This window comes from Eretmochelys imbricata, chromosome 1 (genome assembly GCF_965152235.1).
Source record: "Eretmochelys imbricata isolate rEreImb1 chromosome 1, rEreImb1.hap1, whole genome shotgun sequence".
Classification (NCBI taxonomy): Eukaryota; Metazoa; Chordata; order Testudines; family Cheloniidae; genus Eretmochelys; species Eretmochelys imbricata.
Window position 1 is genome coordinate 189612706 of NC_135572.1, and position 21180 is coordinate 189633885.

Here is a 21180-nt window from a genome sequence, read left to right on the forward strand (position 1 = left end):
CCATTCCAGTTTTCGAACGCCAAAACATTTGTCAAAATCTCCCAGGGCATGAAAGACAGAGGCCATAACAGGGACCTGAAGCAGTGCCGTGTGAAACTTAAGGAGCTGAGGCAAGCCTACCAGAAAACCAGAGAGGCAAACGGCTGCTCCGGGTCAGAGCCCCAAACATGCCGCTTCTATGATGAGCTGCATGCCATTTTAGGGGGTTCAGCCACCACTACCCCAGCCGTGTTGTTTGACTCCTTCAATGGAGATGGAGGCAACACAGAAGCAGGTTTTGGGACGAGGAAGATGATAATGATGAAGTTGTAGATAGCTCACAGCAAGCAAGCGGAGAAACCAGTTTTCCTGACAGCAAGGAACTGTTTCTCACCCTGGACCTGGAGCCAGTACCCCCGAACCCAATCAAGGCAGCCTCCCGGACCCACCAGGTGGAGAAGGGACCTCTGGTGAGTGTACCTTTTAAAATACTGTACATGGTTTAAAAGCAAGCATGTTTAATGATTAATTTGCCCTGGCATTTGCGGCTATCCTGGATGTACTCCCAAAGCCTTTGCAAAAGGTTTCTGGGGAGGGCAGCCTTATTCTGTCCACCATGGTAGGACACTTTACCACACCAGGCCAGTAGCACATACTCGGGAATCAATGTAGAACAAAGCATTGCAGTGTATGTTTGCTGGCATTCAAACAACATCCGTTCTTTATCTCTCTGTGTTATCCTCAGGAGAGTGATATCATTCATGGTCACCTGGTTGAAATAGGGTGCTTTTCTTCAGGGGACATTCAGAGGAGCCCGTTCCTGCTGGGCTGTTTGCCTGTGGCTGAACAGAAATGTTCCCCACTGTTAGCCACGGTGAGGGGTGAGGGGCGAGGGGCTAGCCACGTGGTGGGGAGAGGCAAAATGCAACCTTGGAACGAAAGCACATGTGCTGTGTATGTAATGTTAACAGCAAGGTTTACCATGAAAGAGTGTACCCATTGTTCTATAAAATGTGTCTTTTTAAATACCACTGTCCCTTTTTTTTCTCCACCAGCTGCATGTGTTTCAAGGATCACAGGATCTTCTCCTTCCCAGACGCTAGTGAAGATTAGAAGGTGAAAAAAAACGCACTCATGATGAAATGTTCTCTGAGCTCATGCTGTCCTCCCACACTGACAGAGCACAGATGCATGCGTGGAGGCAGACAATGTCAGAGTGCAGGAAAGCACAAAATGACCGGGAGGAGAGGTGGCAGGCTGAAGAGAGTAAGTGATGGGCTGAAGAGAGGGCTGAAGCTGAAAGGTGGTGGCAGCGTGATGAGAGGAGGCAGGATTCAATGCTGAGGCTGCTGGAGGATCAAACTAATGCGCTCCAGCGTATGATTGAGCTGCAGGAAAGGCAGCAGGAGCACAGACCGCCGCTACAGCCCCCGTGTAACCAACCGCCCTCCTCCCCAAGTTCCATAGCCTCCTCACCCAGACACCCAAGAACGCGGGGAGGGGGGGCCTCTGGCCACCCAGCAACTCCACCCCAGAGGATTGCCCGAGCAGCAAAAGGCTGGCATTCAATAAGTTTTAAAGTTTTAAACTTTTAAAGTGCTGTGTGTCCTTGTCCTTCTCTCCTCCACCACCCCTCCCAGGCTACCTTGGTAGTTATCCCCCTATTTGTGTGATGAATTAATAAAGAATGCATGAATGTGAAGCAACAATGACTTTATTGCCTCTGCAAGTGGTGATTGAAGGGAGGAAGGGAGAGTGGTTAGCTTACAGGGAAGTAGAGTGAACCAAGGGGCGGGGGGTTCCATCAAGGAGAAATAAACAGAACTTTCACACCGTAGCCTGGCCAGTCAGGAAACTGGTCTTCAAAGCTTCTCTGATGCGTACTGCACCCTCCTGTTCTCTTCTAACCCCGCTCTGGTGTCGGGCTGCACGTAACCAGCAGCCAGACAATTTGCCTCAACCTCTCACCCCGCCATAAACATCTCCCCCTTCCTCTCACAGATATTGTGGAGCACACAGCAAACAGTAATAACAGTGGGAATATTAGTTTCGCTGAGGTCTAACTGAGTCAGTAAACTGCGCCAGCGCGCTTTTAAACGTCCAAATGCACATTCTACCACCATTCTGCACTTGCTCAGCCTGTAGTTGAACAGCTCCTGACTACTGTCCAGGCTGCCTGTGTACGGCTTCATGAGCCATGGCATTTAGGGGTAGGCTGGGTCTCAAGGATAACGATAGGCATTTCAACATCCCCAACGGTTATTTTCTGGTCTGGGAATAAAGTCCCTTCTTGCAGCTTTTGAAACAGACCAGAGTTCCTGAAGATGCGAGCATCATGTACCTTTTCTGGCCATCCCATGCTGATGTTGGTGAAACATCCCTTGTGATCACCAGTGCTTGCAGCACTATTGAAAAGTACCCCTTGCGGTTTATGTACTCGCCGGCTTAGTGCTCCGGTGCCAAGATAGGGATATGGGTTCCGTCTATGGCCCCACCACAGTTAGGGAATTCCATTGCAGCAAAGCCATCCACTATGACCTGCACATTTCCCAGGGTCGCTACCCTTGATATCAGCAGATCTTTGATTATGTTGGCTACTTGCATCACAGCAGCCCCCACAGTAGATTTGCCCAATCCAAATTGATTCCCGACTGACCAGTAGCTGTCTGGCATTGCAAGCTTCCACAGGACTATTGCCACTCGCTTTTCAACTGTGAGGGCTTCTCTCATCTTGGTATTCATGCGCTTCAAGGCAGGGGAAAACAAGTCACAAAGTTCCATGAAAGTGCCCTTACGCATGCGAAAGTTTCGCAGCCACTGGAAATTGTCCCAGACCTGCAACACTATGCGGTCCCACCAGTCTGTGCTTGTTTCCCGGGCGCAGAATCGGCATTTCACCGCATGAACCTGCCCCATTAGCACCATGATGCCTGCATTGCCAGGGCCCATGCTTTGAGAGAAGTCTGTGTCCATTTCCTCGTCACTCTCGTCACTGCGCTGACGTCGCCTACTTGCCAAGTTTCGCTTTGCCAGGTTCTGGTGCTGCATATACTGCTGGATAATGCGTGTGGTGTTTTACGTGCTCCTAATTGCCAAAGTGATCTGAGTGGGCTCCATGCTTGCCGGGGTATGGCGTCTGCACAGAAAAAAGGCGTGGAACTATTGTCTGCCGTTGCTTTCACAGAGGGAGGGAAGGAGGGACTGATGACATGTACCCAGAACCACCCGCGACAATGTTTTTTGCCCTATCAGGCATTGGGATCTCAACCCAGAATTCCAATGGGCAGCGGAGACTGTGGGAACTGTGGGATAGCTACCCACAGTGCAACACTCCGGAAGTCTACGCTAGCCTCGGTACTGTGGAAGCACTCCGCCGAGTTAATGCACTTAATGCACTTAGAGCATTTTGTGTGGGGATACACACAATCGACTATTTAAAAACGATTTCTAAAATACTGACTTCTATAAATTTGACCTAATTTCATAGTGTAGACATACCCATAGAGCCAAAATGCTTAATCCTGTTCCTTGCTTTGCTTACCACTTCTACACAGTGGAGACAATTCTCTGCCCTACAGACACAATGGTCGTAGAATCTCCATTCCCACTGTAATATTTTAAGGTTCTTTCCTTTCCAGTCTATGGAATCAATTCTGTTGAGTTTTATGCATACAAAAGCAATGACAAAACTAATGATATTAAGGAAAGTATTTGTTTAAAATAAACTATGGGGGAGAAAATCTTGCTGCTGAAAGAGATTTTACAGCTAAAATCTGGATGCATACTGATGCAGCTACAGATCCCTCTCTTCTCCCCCACCCCCAAAATTTTATACCACATAGCAAAAGTATATATTGTAAATATTCCCCAGTATGTGTTATAATACTATAGAGCTAATATCCTTTCTCAGGGTAGATAGAATTATGTTTGGATTATGTAAAGGCACACATATCGCCTCTTAAACTACATCCGGCATGGCACTGGGAAGAGATCTTGGATGCATGACCTACCACTCACACGAAAGGAAAATCTAGAGAAGTATAAAGCACCTTTATTAAATGTAATCTTTTGCATGAGGAGGTCACAAAGGGCCAATGTGCTGGTGAGATTCTTGATGTATATTGGGAAGGGGTGCTTTCAAATTGGAGTCGCCACTTCTCACACCAAGAGATCCTAGTACCAGCCCCATGCCAGCAACCCTGGAGCATAGACAGGATGGGCCAAATTCTTAGCCAGGTGCTACAATTCCTTTGTGCAACTGGAGATGCAAAGGGGCCATTATCAAGCTGAAAATGCCCAGCAGAAAATTCCCCTGATTTAAGGGAACTTTGTGCTACCTGTGTACCCTGTGCCTTCCTACCTGCTGTAGCAGATGTGGAAGGGGATGTGTTATAACTCCCCTCTTCCATGCCAGGCCTCAACTGGTGTAGGGTCTGTTAAGGACTCTAAACCAGTGGCAGTATTTAGAGCTGCTCCCAAGCAACTTTAAATTATGTTGGGGCCTTGGCTGGCCTTGAGAATAAGGGAGCTGAAACTGACCCACTGATGCCTCCCCGTCCTGTTCAGAGCTTTGCTCAGTGCAAGAGAGATGCTAGCCCCTTTATCTTTAGAAAGACGAGGTAAAGCTCTGTCAAGGTGCTTTGTTTTTTTGTTTTTTTTTTAAGTAGTAAAAGGGAGATGTTCTTTTACAATAACGAGAAGCTATTCAATGTGTTGCTGTGAAAGAATGAACTGCCAAGAGATACATTGTTGAGAACAAAAGTCTAGAAAGCTGACTGAGTGAGATGACAACTGAGTATAACAAAATAAGGAGGGTTGAAAGGATTTTGACAGTTTTCATTAATAGTGTCATCTGAGGAAAAATGCCTACTTTGCCAGTTTTGGCAGCAAGCTAAGACAGCAGTACAGGGAATGTAATTACCCTGGGCCCTGAGCCAAGTAATTTTGTAGTAGCATTATCATGCAAAACACATTAAATGTTTGACATACATTAGAGAATATCAGTATACCTCCCATTTTAAATGTCATGCTCTTGACTTAAAATGAGCTGGGATGATCATAGATGGAAACTTTTACTCTAAGAAGCCTTACTTTCCAAACCATGTGTGACATACAGATAGAAAATGATGGCTTTCAACCTTTTGGGAAAAAATATATGTATATAATGTTGTTTCCATAAGGTAATGTAATATTTAAAACAAAACCAACAAAACTTTTTGATACGTGTTAGAGCTTATTTCCACTTCCGAACAGTAACTCTAAAAAAAAAAAAAAGTGTTTCTCAGTGATACTCTGTATGGGCCTGGCCCTCAAAACAGAATGTAGTTCTTTCTGTAGTTCCATTGACTTCCATGGGACTATACCAGGTAGTGCTCCCAGGAATGGGCCTCTAGATATTTCTTCCCCTTTCCTCTTTTGCTCTTTGTTCCTCATCTTTGCATTTTAATTAGGTGGCTCAGCATATTTACTTTGCCTGGAGGTACCTACAAATGGAGGTATCCCTGCAAACAATTATATATTTTAATATTTCTGTGATATAACTTTTTTCTCAATATAATGGGTTTCATTATGAAAACACCAGAAGCGTGGAGAATTTATGATCTGTCATTGCTAAATTCTGGAGCACCATTTTACGTGGGTTAGAGGTAATTTGATTACCACTGATATGAGTTTTCCCAGACTAGAGTTGGTTGCAAAATTTTAATGTAAATCATTATTTCCCCTTCCTGCTTTTTATCAATTCTGAAACTTTTGAAATTATCCTATAGCTCTACCATGGACACATTAAAACAAAAGGCAGAATAGGTACACTGCCTCACATATACAGCGACAAACTTCTTAAATGTTTAAGTGCATTTTAATTCAAACTAGAACTTATTTGAAACTAGCAAGAAAAAAAAATACCCCCAAAACCTTTTTCTCTACCATCCCTGTATCCTTTAGAATTCTGAAGCAAGGTCCTGTCAAATATTTGGCTTAAAAATCAGCAGTATTTTTTAAACATCCTGGTAACATGTTAGGACTTTCAAACACTAGATGGTTTTGTCTGTTTAAAAAGAAACATCAGATCCAAATCCTACTGAAATCAGCAGGCTCTGGTATGGGCACATAGCCCAATCCAGCAAGGTGCTTAAGCATGTGCCTAAAGTTAATCCTGTTGAAGAACTGGGACATTTAAAGTAGACTTAATAAGATAGTTACCCCATTACCTATTTTGGGGGCAGTTTTTATATCATTTAAATTTGTGTTGTATAGTCTTATACTTAATTTGTTTCCAAACTGTGGGCTAGATTGAGCCTTTAGGCTCAGACCTGGGTATGATGGAAGCATGTAGCTGTGCTGCTCAGAGAAAAGCATTTGGAAGGAATTTTTAGTTTAGAGACACCCCTTTCCCATTGGTGGTGGGTGGGGTTAAGTATGCTGCTTCAGACTTGGCATACTCTCCTTTATTCTCCACCCCTGGAGGCATGAATAGAGGGATAGATCTATCGCTCTACTTCCTCTTCACCCATTTGCCTACAGGAGAAAATACTGGGTGAACAGTCCCTGTTCTTTCCACCAGCCCCAACCCAAGATCCAGGTAGGCTTTACTCCACTGTCTAGCCACGTCGGATGAGAGCATAAAATCTGTCCCTTTACCAGTACATTAATTTCCCAGACTACAGTGCAATTAACCCAAAGAGATACGAGAATTTCAGCCACTTAACAGTTTTCTCTGCTTGTGTTCTGCTAACCAAAATTGGCTCTAACAGAACGCAGTGGACTCATGTAGGGATTCTACAGTACAGCGGAGTGTTTGGCAATCTAAAGCTAGTCTTATCTTAACCTCTTCTCAGGCTTGGCAGACAAGATGGACATGTTCTGCCAGATGTAGCTTTGGACTGGGGGAATTGTCTACACGTCAGGTTGGATGCAAACATCATGCTAAATCCCTTCTACACACATGCACACTCTCTGGTGCATCTTTGCTTTATGGTGCGCTGAGCAACTAGCTGGTGACAACTGTCAAAACCAGTCCTGCAGTGTCATCCAGTTAGGATTTTGTAAATACATACAAAGTCAGAGGAAACTATTCAAATATTATGTGGTATTTAAGGTGTTGGTTTTGACTCATAGAGTGGTAAATAGTTAGGAACTTACTTTCCTTCTAAGGTGGACTCTCTCCCCTCACCATCTGGCCACGAGGTGGTCAGAAGAGGTGCTCAAGCTAGAGCCTTCTTGGTATAAAAAGACAGGGCTGCCAACATGGCATATTCCATGTGGCCCCTGGAACTCTGAAAATTGATCCCTCCATTCTTCATCCAAAATAGCCCAAATCTATTGACCTTTAGTACATACCATCTATCGGGTAGGGCTTTTGGTGAGAAATGAAGGTTGTATGTGGTAGGGTGGGGTTTTGTTGTTTATTTTTAAATTAACCAGCCAGTAGTTCGATTGTTATGTATGTGTTTTGTTATACTAATGGTTATTTTTTATATGCTAGAGATCTAGAGCTGCGCCAAGGAGTCTCCCTCCACCCCTTCGGGCTCCCCAATGTATATAGAAATATAAAATGAATGTTCCTGTCAGGTTAGAACCTATAAACTATGGTGAATAGTGGACTGTGTTGTTACTGCAGACGTAAGCCCCATGAATAGGAGTTGATAATGGGAATACTAACCTAATACTAATACTAGTCACAATATTCTAGAACTGCTAATAATGCTGGAAATCCACCAGTTCAGCTAGAGTAGCCACTATAACACAAAGTTGTTCGCACGATAGAAGCATGCTAATGCAACAGGAACTTTGTGTTGTTTATTTATGACTTTTTGCTTATTATGCAATTATTTTCCAGCTAATGACTTCTTTGTTTCCCATTTTTCATGCTTAAGTACTTTTTTATTGTTTTCCTGCTGTGGAATCTTTTATACTGGCAGGTTTAATTTTTTCTCTCTAATTTTTAAGGCTGTAGGTTTTCTTTCTCTCCCTTCACTCCCCCCACCCCCCCGCCTATCTATGGAAAGGACTGTCCAATATAATTTTTAAGAGTCTTTCTTAGTGCTTTCCTTTGGTTTCCTGCTGTGGGGAAATGTTTTAATAAATTATTTCTTGAAGGTGGTTATTTTATTTTTTTCTCTTTATGTCCTGTTGTAAAACTGTAAGCCCGGTAAAGGTGATTAATTTTTAATTTTAATGCAACTTACCACCCTAGGCAGTCAGGTGATGGGCAGGCTTTGACAGAGCAGATACTCCTGAACCTGTCCCCCTTCCCAGGCTGTGAGCTTGTCCTGGTTCCTACCCCTGACCCCTCTCTTGTGGTGCTCATGATCCTGCCACAGTTGGTTGGAGAATTAGCCAGGTGTCCTGAATGGGACCCAGGCTGGGGAGTTTGTTAACGCCCCTCCCGCCCACACAAAAAAAGCTGCAGGGAAATATAAAATACACTTTGCGATTGCAAGTGTCCCTGTCTTTAGACCAATGCTAGTCCCACAGTGTTCCTATGAGGAAAGAGAGAGCTTTGTGAGTGCCCTACATTGAACTTGGGGTCAGGCTATAAGCTCTGATTAGACCCTGAGCCATTAAGCTTGCAGCTGGAAGATGGGATTGGTTAGTTGTTGGTTCAGGGGTCAAAAGATTTCCCTGAAGAGCTTTATAATGAGCCTGACACGTGCAGTAGGCCTATTCCTTCTCTGAGAATACCATCTTTTGTCCCTCTGTTCCCTCCTACTGATGCATGATAAATTTTTCTCTGTTGGTCTGTTATTGTACATAGGGGAATCTTTGATACATAGTCCTATGATATCTCACTATTTCAATGCTTATTTTGCAGTGCATTTGCCTTCAGGACTTGTGGGATTAGCTCACACTATCTGAGGGGCAAAGAAGGAATTTCTTGCTAGGTTTTGATCCTACTTGGGTGATTTGTTTGTCTTCAGTGGATTTTCATATTTCTCAGGGGCTCAACAATATATTGTATATTCATGGTGCAATGTCTGGGTGTTTCTGTATTTACTTCTAAGTTTTATGGGGTTGGTTGACCTCACTGATTAAAGTTTGATCCATACTAAAAGAAAGTTTAATACACAGGAGTGATAGCAAGAAATTGAGACCTTGTGTCCTGGCTCCATTAACATGACCTGGTTTAAGGTTCACAAGGCAAATACCCATTATGTGGCCTAGTTTAAAATCAGTGACTCCAGTGGTTAATGATATACAACTTACAAGTAACCCATAGTAATGGTATCCAGTCAGACTACAGGGTGGTTACCAGAGCCAGTTCTGGCTTATCAGTAGTTGCTGGAGTTCTCAGTGTTTGTAGCTCTTGTGATGTGTATCGATCTCAGTCAGGTGTGGCTCACCTTCTACAACTGATTAATTATAAGCTTTGGCCACTTTGACCCCAAGCCCCATAGCTGTGTTTATTTGCAGCCTTGAACACTGTATTAATCTGTCCCAATTTGCTGTAGATGCCACTTATAAAATTGCTTTGCTGTACTTTAGTTTTTGTTTGTTTCTAGATCAGCTTCTTCCCAGACCTAATAAAGAAACAAAAAAAGCTTGAACTCCACCCCTCTTTTCAGAAGAAGGCTTTGTTCTGATTTTTATCTTATCTTTGTGACTTTGACTGTGGCATCTTTGATAAGCTTTCACTGCTCTGGTGCTATGAAGCTTCTGTCTCAAAAACCAGATACTTTCCTCAGGGTTTTTCCTTGAATCACACGTTCTGAGCTTTGATTATACCACCTGAGTAGCACCGATCCAGCCATCACTTCTCTCCCACGTGCCCATTTCTGGAAGGTGCCTCATGCTGATAATGAGAATTAAATACTGATGACAGAATAGAGGTCTCTCCCAGGTAGGTCCATATCATGGTGTCCCAGCTTTAATAAAATAATAAAAAAGAGGGTGAAATTCACCCAGGTTCAGAGGGCCACTGCAATATCACCTAAACCCTGAGGCCTACAGTGGTGCATCAGACTTGTACTAGCCTTCTGCCCTCTTTTTTTCTTTTACTTGAATATTTCTATGCAATGTCAGTTTACAAGTGCAATTTATCTGTATGGATCAGATGACAAAAAAGAAAAATCATAACATTTGTCCATCTGCTGGCTCACAAATGTTGATTAAAAAGAAATTTATAATCTTAGATTTAAGGAAACAACAATATTAGACTGAATAAGATATGGTATAAAGAAATACCTAAGAGCAGATCACTGTACTGTGTGAGTAATTAAAAATGTGGGCCTACTGCAGAAACAACATTTTATTTGTTCGAATTGTTACCCGGGGTACTTTCAACCGAAAGCTCTTGGTAACTTTTACTCTGTGCGAGGTGGTGTCAGGAAATAAATCAGGGGAGACATGGCCATCCGACTGATCGATGGCTGGCACAAACAGGACAACACACGAGTGCTTTCACTTAAAGCTAAACTTTACTTAGTCTCAATCATTTATACACACGTCCACAACAGGTTAGTAAAACACCCCCAACCCTTGACAATTACCAAAGCTGAGTGTGGCTCTTGAGTGGCACAACGGCAGCCCGTCTGCTGGTGGGGAACACAAGCTGCATCCAGAGGGAGAGTCCAGACCAGAAGAGACCCCTTCTGCCCTCAAACTTTTCCCGCTTTATTTATACATTAGTAATAGAATGACATGTCCCCTAAAGAAAACTTGGCAAGCAAGCAGTTTCAATGGTCAAGCAAGAGGCTTTCTTCTGATTATTGATTAACCAGGTGTGGGTTTTTCCAGAGTTTGCAGGCTTGAGACCCCAATAGATATTCCTGGGGCACATCCTGCTCTTCTAAAATGCATGTATCAGCAACTTCAACGCAATTCTTATCAGGAAGGACGCCCTGGGGTCAAGCTGCCCTTTCTGTGGTACCCAAAAGCCCCCTTTCCCCTCCTGCCTTGGTTAAACTGAGACTACTGAATGGCCAATTTACAGCCTGCTGACTTGGCTGCTTTTAGCAATAAGCCATAGTGGTTTCAGGCACTTTACTGGTTTGCCAGAGTCTCCCCGTACACAATAGATAACATATGTATTTGTGAAAATCATTTTATGAAAAACTTTTATTTTTGGTGTATGAAAGAGAAGACTAATTTCGTATTTTTAATAAAGTTAGTTTTGCACAAAATGCCACATTCTGTAATTTCTTATCTATGTTAGATGCTTTTCTAACTAGCGTCTGTTTTAGGAACTTATCTGGACCCTATTTCTGTGGTATCTGGGTTCCTCCCTATTTTTAATGTATTTATTCTCAAACTAACCTAGTGAGATAGGCAAGTGCCATTATCCCCATTATATGGATGGGCAACTGAGGTGCAGAGATCCCAAGGGATTAGGCCAAAATCACACAAGAAGTCCTGAGGTGGAGCAAGGAATTGAACCCATTTCAAGTCTTTTGGCTAGTGCTATAAGCACCGGAACACCCTTCTGCTGCTTTTTTGAGCATGACAGCAGCTCTTCAATTACCAACTCAGCTCAAATGTTGCTATCAGGTGCTTACCTATTACACATATAGCTGCTACTGTTTATTGGATCGTGAGCGTATCCCAGAGGTAGGATACATTGCTTTAATGACCAGTAAGGGCAGATCAAAAACTTCCATTTGGTGCTATGGAGCTCTACTCCCACCTTCAGTGGACAGTCCCCTCACATAAATTTGCCCATAGAAAGGATCTACAGAAACCACCCTACCCAAGCACTAGGAAATAGCCTTTGGGAAGCATCATGTGGGTAAAATATCAACTCATAGCCCAAGAGATTGCTTTCCCTAGCCATAGAGAAGGCAGATAACAAGCTGGGCAGCCTGAAGGCCACACTCCCAGCTGACAACTCCAGCATACAATAACCAACTGAGAGGGAGGAAACTTCAGGGCAACCACAGGGTTGAAGAACAATCTCCCAGTGACTAATGATTTTGCTTTAAATCATAAGGGTCATTAAGAAAGTATCTAGTCTGACCTATTTAATAATATGCGAGGGCACAATAAATTTCACAGTCTCAATGTGTCTCTTTGTTACAGACCATTTTTTCATCTGTGCAGAACTTGTACAAGGATGTGCTGAAGTGAGTCAGTCACCAAAGATTAGAAAAATAGAGATGAATGAAATCTGAGCAGTGGTCAAGTACCTCTGTAAGAAAGGCTTGATCCCAAAGGAAATCATTGAAGGCATGGTGGCAACACTGGAGGATGATGCCCTTTCATATGCCACTGTAAAAAACTGGGCTGCTGAATTAAAGCAAGGGAGGTTGCCACAACTGATTAAAAGAGCTTTAAATTAGGAATTCAGGGGAGACGGTTGGGAGATGCTCATGTAATCTCCATTGCTGATTCTACTATTGAGTGGGAGAAAAATCAAGTAAGAGAGGATACAGCAATGCAAAGAGGATAGAAGAATGGTCATCAAGAGGAAAGATAGTTCCGATATCAATGACACTAACAGTCAGGTAGGCAATTGTGGCAGTTGATTGACTGTACCTAACTGGGCAAGGAATCTGGGCAAAGCCAAGCAGAAACAATTAAGATGTCGGTACACCAGTGCAAGGAGCTTGGATAACAAAATGGAGGAACTAGAAATACTGGTGCAGGAAGTGAAACAAGATATTATAGGGATAACAGAGACATGGTGGAATAGTAGTCATGACTGGAGTACAGGTATTGAAGGGTATGTGCTCTTCCGGAAAGACAGAAAAAAAGGTAAAGGTGATGGAGTAGTATTGTATATTAATGATAAAGTTGTCTGTGAAGAAATTAGAAGTGATGGAAAGGATAAAACAGAATCTGTTTGGGTCAAAAGCACTTCAGGGAAGAAAAGTACCAGAGGCTCCACTGGGATAGTGCCTGGGGTATGCTACAGACTCCCAGGATCTGATTTGGATAGGGACAGAGACCTCTTTAATATTTTAATGAAATAAATATTACAGGGAATTGTGTGATCATGGGAGATTTTAACTTCCCAGATACAGATTGGAGGACAAGTGCTACTAATATCAGCAGGGCCCAGATTTTCCTGGATGTGATAGCTGACAGATTTCTTCACCAAATAGCCACTAAACTAGTAAGAGATGATGTCATTTTAGATTTAGTATCGATGTGTAGTAAGGACCTTATAGAAGAACTGGTTGTAGAGAAGAACCTTGGTTTGAGTGATCATGAGCAAATTCAGTTTAAACTAAATGGAAGAAGAAGAAAAAAAGGTCTGCAATTAGGGTCCTTGATTTTTAAAGGGGAAACTTAAAAAAATTAAAAGGAATTAGGTGGACTGGACTGAAGGAGTGGAATATAGACAAAGCTTGAAATCACTATGTCAAAGTTGCTTAAGGTGTCAGAAGCCTGCATCCCAAAGCAAGGGGAAAAAGTTCATAGGGAAGGGTTTCAGACCAAAGATGGATGAACAAGCATCTCAAAAAGGTTATTAAGAGAAGGGGTGGATCAGCAAGAAAAGCTACTTCTTGGAGGTCAGAAGGTGTAGGGAAAAAGTGAAAACTGTCAAAAGCCAAACAGAAGTAAAAGGTTCTGTAGACATATAAATAAAAAGAAAACCAGGAAGGAAGAAGTGGAACTGCAAAGCACTGAGGATGGGGTAGAGATTAAAGATAATATAGGCATGGCCCAACATCTAAACAAATTCTTTGCCTCAGTTTTTAATAAGGAGCTTTGGGGGAGTGGCTGGGTGGCTATTGGAAATGAGGATATAGAGGTAGAAATTACCACATATCTGAAATGCTTCCAGTTCCAGGGTCTCAATGTGTGGATAAGATGGTGGTGTATGAAGGAGAGTTTTAAGTTTATTAGGAACCGGGAAAGGAGGAGCCGATACCAGAAGGATGGGCTCCACCTAAACCAAAGCAGAACCAGATTGCTTCCATGTAATATTAAAAAGGCCATAGAGGAGTTTTTAAACTAAGGGATGGGGGAAAGCCAACAGGTGCTGAGGAGCACAGGAATTGGACAAAGATATTCCTTAGGGGTGATCTATTAATGGGGACTCTTTATAGCCTAGTAAAGAGGAGAGAGATAGAAGTTGACAAAAGGAACTGTAAAAAAATGACAAAGATAGTTAAATGGAAATGAAAAGAAACAGTTACAAAAGTGAAATGTCTTCAAGCTGGATGGAAACTTTTAAAAACACCGTAATAGAGGCTCAAATTAAATGTATACTCCAAATTAAAAAAAAAATAGTAAGATCACTAAAATGCCACTATTGCTAAACATCATAATAAAAAGAGAAGTTAGAGGTTAAAAAAAAAAAAAAGGCATCCTTTAAAAATGGGAAGTCAAATCCTACTGAGAAAAATAGAAATTAGCATAAATGCTGGCAAGTCAAGTATAAAAGTATACTTAGGCAGGCCAAAAAAGAATTTGAACAGCAACTAGCAAAAGACTCTAAGACTAATAGAAAAAAAAATTAAATGCCTCAGAAGCAGGAAGCCTGCCAAAGAAATAGTGGGGCCACTGGACAACCCAGGTGCTAAAGGAGCACTCAAAGAAGACAAAGCAATTAATAAGAAGCTCATTTAATTCTTCACATCAATCTTCACTGCAGAGGCTGTGAGGGATATTCCCACACTTGAGCCATTTTTTTTAGGTGACAAATCTTAGGAACTGTCCCAAATTGAGATGTCAATAGAGGAGGTTTTGGAACAAATTAATAAATTAACAATAATAGGTCACCAGAATCAGATGGTATTCATGCAAAAGTTCTGAAGGAGCTTCAAGATGAAATTGCAGAACTACTAATTGTCGTATGTAATCTATCGCTTAAATCAGCTTCTGTATCAGATGACTGCAGGATAGTTTGGTGTGCTGGTGTTTCTGGGACATCCTGACCTTGTCTCATCCTCAGTGCTTTTTCTCTCCTGACACGTAGAAAATCCTAAAAGGCAACATAGAGGAGAGAAAAAAAGTGAAAAGGATGGAGCACCAGCTAAGACACATGAGGCCAAGATTTTGCCTTTAAACAGCAGTTCTGTTACGTGAATAATAATTTGGGGGAGAGGCCTGCATGGGAAAGAGGTGATGTGATTGCATACATAATACCACCAGTAATGTTTTAGTGTTTCTTCAATGAAATTAATTTTGGTCATATGCAACCTAAGTAACGTGTGTGTGTTTGTGGGGCACTAAATTTAGGGAAGGGGATAGAAGAATCCCAGTTCAGCCTCTCTGCAGCCACTGTTCTCACTCTCACTAAAGTATGGCTGTGCCTGCTGCCTCAGTTTAGTCCCTCAAATGGACTGTTAAGGTCACTTAGTTTCTGTGGTTGTGGCCTTTGCCCATCCTCTTCCCTACGTCCCTCTAGGCACCATCATGTTCTGAGTCAGTTTAGAGCCTCTTACAACAGTACTAGGGATGAAGAGATGAAGATATGTAGCTCGCTATCCATGCCTGCCCTCTCTCCTATCTTGCTTAGCCTTAGCATAGGGCTTACATGGTGTCCTTCCAAATGTCTTCCGAGCTATAGATGAATTTAGAGTACCTTTATGAGGTACTAATGTCCATTTTTCGAGTTTGTGTGTTAGTGGCAGAGGTTTTTCTCCTCTCAATTAATGGTGCAGTATTTATAATATTAAAATTATATTAGACATGTTTATGGCACTGCACTCTAAATGACGGAACATTACCATAATTCTGGTACAATCTATTTACTGTGTTTTGCGACATTTGCCATCACTTATTCACCCTTTTACAGCTACGTATGGTTAAGAATAATTTTCCAGCTATATCTTCCTGTTTTCTTACTAACACACTTTTGCAATGAATATTTTATTTTCACAAACATGAAAGGACGGCGGCACTAGTGCTAATCATAAAATCTCAGCACTGGAAGGGACCTTGAGAGATAATCTAGTGCAGCCCCCTGCATTCATGGCAGGACTAAGTATTATTTAGACCATCCCTGACAGGTGTTTATCTAATGTAGAGGATCATCAACAAAATCACACTCTTATAGATTTCTTAAATATTCAACACCACAATTTGGGTTTTTCTTGAAAGGATTAGAAGGTGGTCTTAGAAGATAGCCATTCTGCTCACTCTTGACCTCTTATGAATCTGTTATGCCAGCTGTACCTGTCCATGATACACTTAGTCAAATAATGTAGATAGCTGTTCATAAAGGTAGAAATTCACCCTGGTTTGGGGAGCCATCACAAGGCCTATGCATGGCCTACATCCTATGTAAATGCTATTTTGAGGACATAGACCCTTATTCAGCAAGCTACTTAAACACAGGTGTAACTTGGAGCACACACTTAAATAATGTTGCTGAATTGGAGCCTTAAATGGCACTTAGAAGTAGAGCCTGCATTCATAATTTCAAGTTAGACAAAGTATTAGACATTATCCACAATTTCAAAGGTGAAAGTCTAGTTCTTTTCTCACTGTTTTAGATTTAAAACCTTGCCATTACATTAATATAGTATGGTGCATCACAAAATATACATATCCATTTTGTTAGCGCGCTCTCGTTGTCTCTTTTTTTTAAATGATGAAGAATAAAGGAAATAGCCCATGGAAAGTGTGAAATCTGATTTTCCTGCAAAACATCAACGTTCCGGGTAATTCTTTATGATCAAATGCAGTAAGAATAGAGAGCCTGGAATCTTTTAGTCTGTGAGCGGAATTCATTTGTTATGTAAATTGAGTAGAAAAATTGTGTAGATGTGGGAATAGAAAGTTTCACACTCTAAATCATACCCTTATGGTCTTTGCACTAGTTCAGCTTTTATTGAAATTTTCATCAATTTTCTGTTAACTTTAATAAGAAGTGTCTAGCAGGGATTTGGAATGTAATTGACCAAAATATTTTTTTTTTAAATATTTCTCCTGTTTCTTTTCTTTCCTTTTTGAAACTTTTAACTTTCAGTAATTCCATCCAATTGATACTCATTGCATACTAATAAATGTGTAAGCATGCCGTCTTTGAGCCATTCCACATTCTCAGTTTCTTCTAAATCAGTTTTTCCCAAATTGTGGGGTGCGTCCCTTTGGCAGGGGGAAGGAACACATGCAGATAATTTAGTTGTTCCTCATTATGGCAGCAAAGGAAGAATTAGAAGGTAAGAATAAGTTAAAATTGGAAAATCTATATGAACATGTACCAAAGTGATAGAGGAATTAGTAGGGCTTAGGGAAGAGGGAACCAAAGATGTATGATCATTTGTGTAGGTTTATGATCATACAATATTTAGAGAATCCACTAATGATCCATTGAACTTCATAGAAAGGACTGTGTAAGTTTCTAGGATAGAAGATCCAATAGGAAGTCATCCAGCACTGGAATGCTGAGAAATGTAATGGTTTTCTGATTTGTATGATTATTTTCTGTTACTAATTTGCTTGGGACCTGACTGCCACTTTGTGCTGTGAGTAGCTCTATTAAAATCCATGGGTCTACTTACATAGGAAGGTGCTACTCAGTAGAAGGATGACAGGCCATTTAGAATGAAGACCCCAATTCAGTTGTCAATCACTATTTAGCAAAACATTTGTAGCCCATAAAGCTCGCTTAGCTTTTTATTTTACTTAGCAGTAACACAAGGAACCTACTGGCCTGTATCCTGTAAGACACTGGCTTAATCAAATTAGTGTAAGTATAGAAGGTCTGAGGGACCAGAGGAGTTGCAGCCAAATGCCAGGTTAAGAAGTAGGGTGGATCCCAGCTCTCCTCTGTGTAACCAGGACAGCCAGAAATGCCTAGTCAGCCCCCTAGCAGCTGAGAGACAAAAAAAGAGCTGGTCAATGATAACAAAATAAACTCAGCTGCCAAAGCTATCCAGCCAGAGCGGGAGCACTCAGCATTGCTGCAGCTTTTTGTTCAGCAGCTGGGAGTGTCCTTTTGCCCAGGCAGGGTGAGTGCAGAAGCTAGTAATAAGGGCAGGTTCAGCAGACTCCCAAGGGATCAACCAGCTTCCCACTCCTTGAAGGGGGATTTTGACCAGTTAGCATTTCAGTGGCCAAAGGCACAAATATCTGTTGACAAATGGTTTTTCCTGCATCACCCTTGCCCATGGAGTGGACCTGCCCTTTTCACTAATCGTTTGTACTAAGCAGCAGATCATAACTTTTCCCCTCTTCAAGCCTCCTCTTTCCATTAGATCTGGCTTTTCACCCCCTCCCCGCCACAAAGACTCAAAGCTAAGCCCCAGTCACATGCTAAGCATTTATTCTACTCCCAGGAGCTCTAGTCAAACCCTTCCTCTCATTCACCTCTCAGCCCAAGAAGCCCTGGAATGCGCTTCCTTCCGAGGACATGCCCAAGTTAGACGTAATCACATCGACTTGGTGTGCAACAGAATGCAGTAAGAAGAGCATGGAATGGATTTTATTAACACTACTGAGCTGCTTGTGAATGATTGTGACTATACAAATTGGTGACTTCTTTCTCTGAATCACTGTAATTGGCAGTGAAAGTTGCTAGACTTCTCACTGGTCACGTTGACGCTTATTTCCTTACTAGGGAAACCAAAAATTTGCTAAGCCTAGTGAAAATATCGCTACGTTGGCACCACTGCTATCTTCCCCTGAATGAGTGGGTCAGTTCCCTTGCTCCAGGTGGTGCATGCTCAGCATGGGGTGGGGGGGGAAGGGAGGAGGCTTCCTGTGCCCAGAGCTGCTCTTTAACCCCTTTCTGCCCAGTGAGGGATTTATACACCATGTCACAGGAATAAACAGAACAGGGCAATTATCAAGTGATCCATCCCAGGTCATCCATTCCCAGTGTCTGGCAGTTGGAGGTTTAGGGATGACCAGAGCATGGGGTTGTGTCCCTGACTATCTTGGCAAATAGCCTTTGATGGACATGAACTTATCTAATTTGTTTTTGAACCCAGTTATAGTTTTGGCTTTCACAACATCCCATGGCAATGAGTTCCACAGGTTGACTGCACACTGTGTGAAAAAGTACTTCCTTTTGTTTGTTTTAAACCTGCTGTCTATTATTCCATTCCTATTATTCCATTCACTCAGAAATTGATTTAATTCTACCTCTGAGATAAATGCCATTAAGAAATTCTCCTCTGAGAAGGGTTAATCAGCTTTGTTGCATGCTGCCAAACATCTAACCTCCAAGGGGGAAAACAAAATGCTATTGAGAAGCAAGTTCACCATGTTACACTTTTAGAGGTAAATTTTCAAAAGTAGTGTGTGATGCTTCAACCATGTGACTTCTATAGCCTTTGTCTTGATTCATGCAGCTACAGCCCCGTGTCACTCATTGACAATGTTCTTTTAGGGTATATCTACACTGCTGAGCTGTAGCCCAAGCTGCAGCACCCACCACACTGCTATTTTTAAGGTGCTAACTTGAGCCCCTCTAGCATTAGTCTGTCTGCCCAGGCTTAGTGGCTCATTCCCAGCTGCAGTGTAGACACACCCCTTCACCCTAATCTGGCACACACTGAAGTCAGTGAGAATCTTTCCACTGATATCAATAGGCACCAGATCTGACTCTCAGGGCTGGTCTACATGGTTTATTAGTCCACAATAGAGGTGTGGAAATTCTACTGTGCACTCGCGTGTTATGCATTAACTGGCCCATGTGGAACCTTCTGGTGCACGCTATATGTTCAGTAACGCACATTAATGTAGTCCCCTTCCAAACAGTACTATGTTAACAAGCACTAGGTTACTTTTAGTGCATGCCAGTGGAGCTAGTGAGTGTGTAACATCAATTTACACCCCTCTAGTGCAGACTAGTGCACCATGTAGACAAGCCCTGGATGTCTTTAAGAATGTACAACAGCAGAACAGACAAAATTAAGAAACAGTCTAAGACTAATTGACTTCTCTCTAGCAGGGAGCTGGCATTGACACAGTCTGCTCTAGAGGATGGTGAGTGTATCACAGTGGCAAGGAACAGTGCTATAGTTTCAGCAGCAGATACAGGAGCAGTAGCAGCCATTCTAATTCAGGATATGTTAATGAGTCTGAAGATGGAATAACACAAATCATGCACTGTAGATGTAGGACCATAGCGCATCCTAATTCTACATGGTTTAGGATGTAAATGCTAGTAGTGCGCCCACATTCTTTGTAAGTTAAAAGCATATTTCCATTACAGGAATGAAGCACTTTCCCTTTGAACTTGAATAATCACAGACTAGATGAAAATAAGTATTATATTTATGCATTTGTAGCTGTAATAAATCATGAAAAGCACTAAGTCTAGTGGGAATCTGGTAATAGAAACTTTTCTCCTGTCACATATTACTACAATTAAAGTCTGAGTTTCAGGAAAGGGTTAGCATTTAATTATCTGAGGCCAAATCTCGATATAATGCACCACCCATGTTGTTTCCCTTTCTACTGTCTTAAGAGTTACACATTCTCTCTTATAACTATCACAGTTCTAGTTTGTTTATCTAGAATCCTCCAGTCCTTTCTAAGTCCCCCAATCCATGGAATCTTTATAAACTCTCCAATAAAAATAAAGATAAATTCAGCTATTGATACAGACAGAACTTCAGGAGAAGGTTTAATTTTCTGTCTCCTGAAGAGATCACTCTAATCCTCTTGCTGATTTTCCAGTTGTGTTCCTTTCACCTTCAAGTTACGGAGAAGATGCTCTCTATTTTACTCACACTTACATATATATACAGACTTTGAAACAGAAAAATAACACAGATCAAAAACATTACCATAACCCCACAACATTTACTGTATACAACAAATATGAAGTTAAAACTGTTACCAAAGGTTATTTTTTCATTGACAAAGCACAATTATTTTACATCACCTTGTGTTGTTGAGGGGCATATTTAGGACAAAACCAGTAATTGTATGACAGGCTGTTTGTCCTGAGGTCTGTGCATACATCCCTGGACCCTGTTCCAAGCCTTTTTCCTTTAGACTGAGTTGAGGGAACACATACAGTGGGTCATTTGACTTCAGGTTCCAAATTACATCTGCTATAGAGACATTTAATGCTCATTAGTGAGAGTCCCAGGGTTGGGCAAGTACCTCAGTGGGGTCTCTGTAGTATGTAGCAAGCCAAAGGCTGTGTCCAGTCCCCTTCACCAGCTGTGAGAAAATGAGAACGCATTTTTTCTAAGCCACTTGTATTACTTTGAGCCTTTTGTACATTCTGTTTTATAAAATCGACTTTGAGGAAAGGGACGGGGAACTGGATTCAAGCATTTGGAAGCCATTTGTAAAAACTGGTGTGCAGATGCACCAACTAGGGCAGTCCTAACTGTGATTATAAGATTA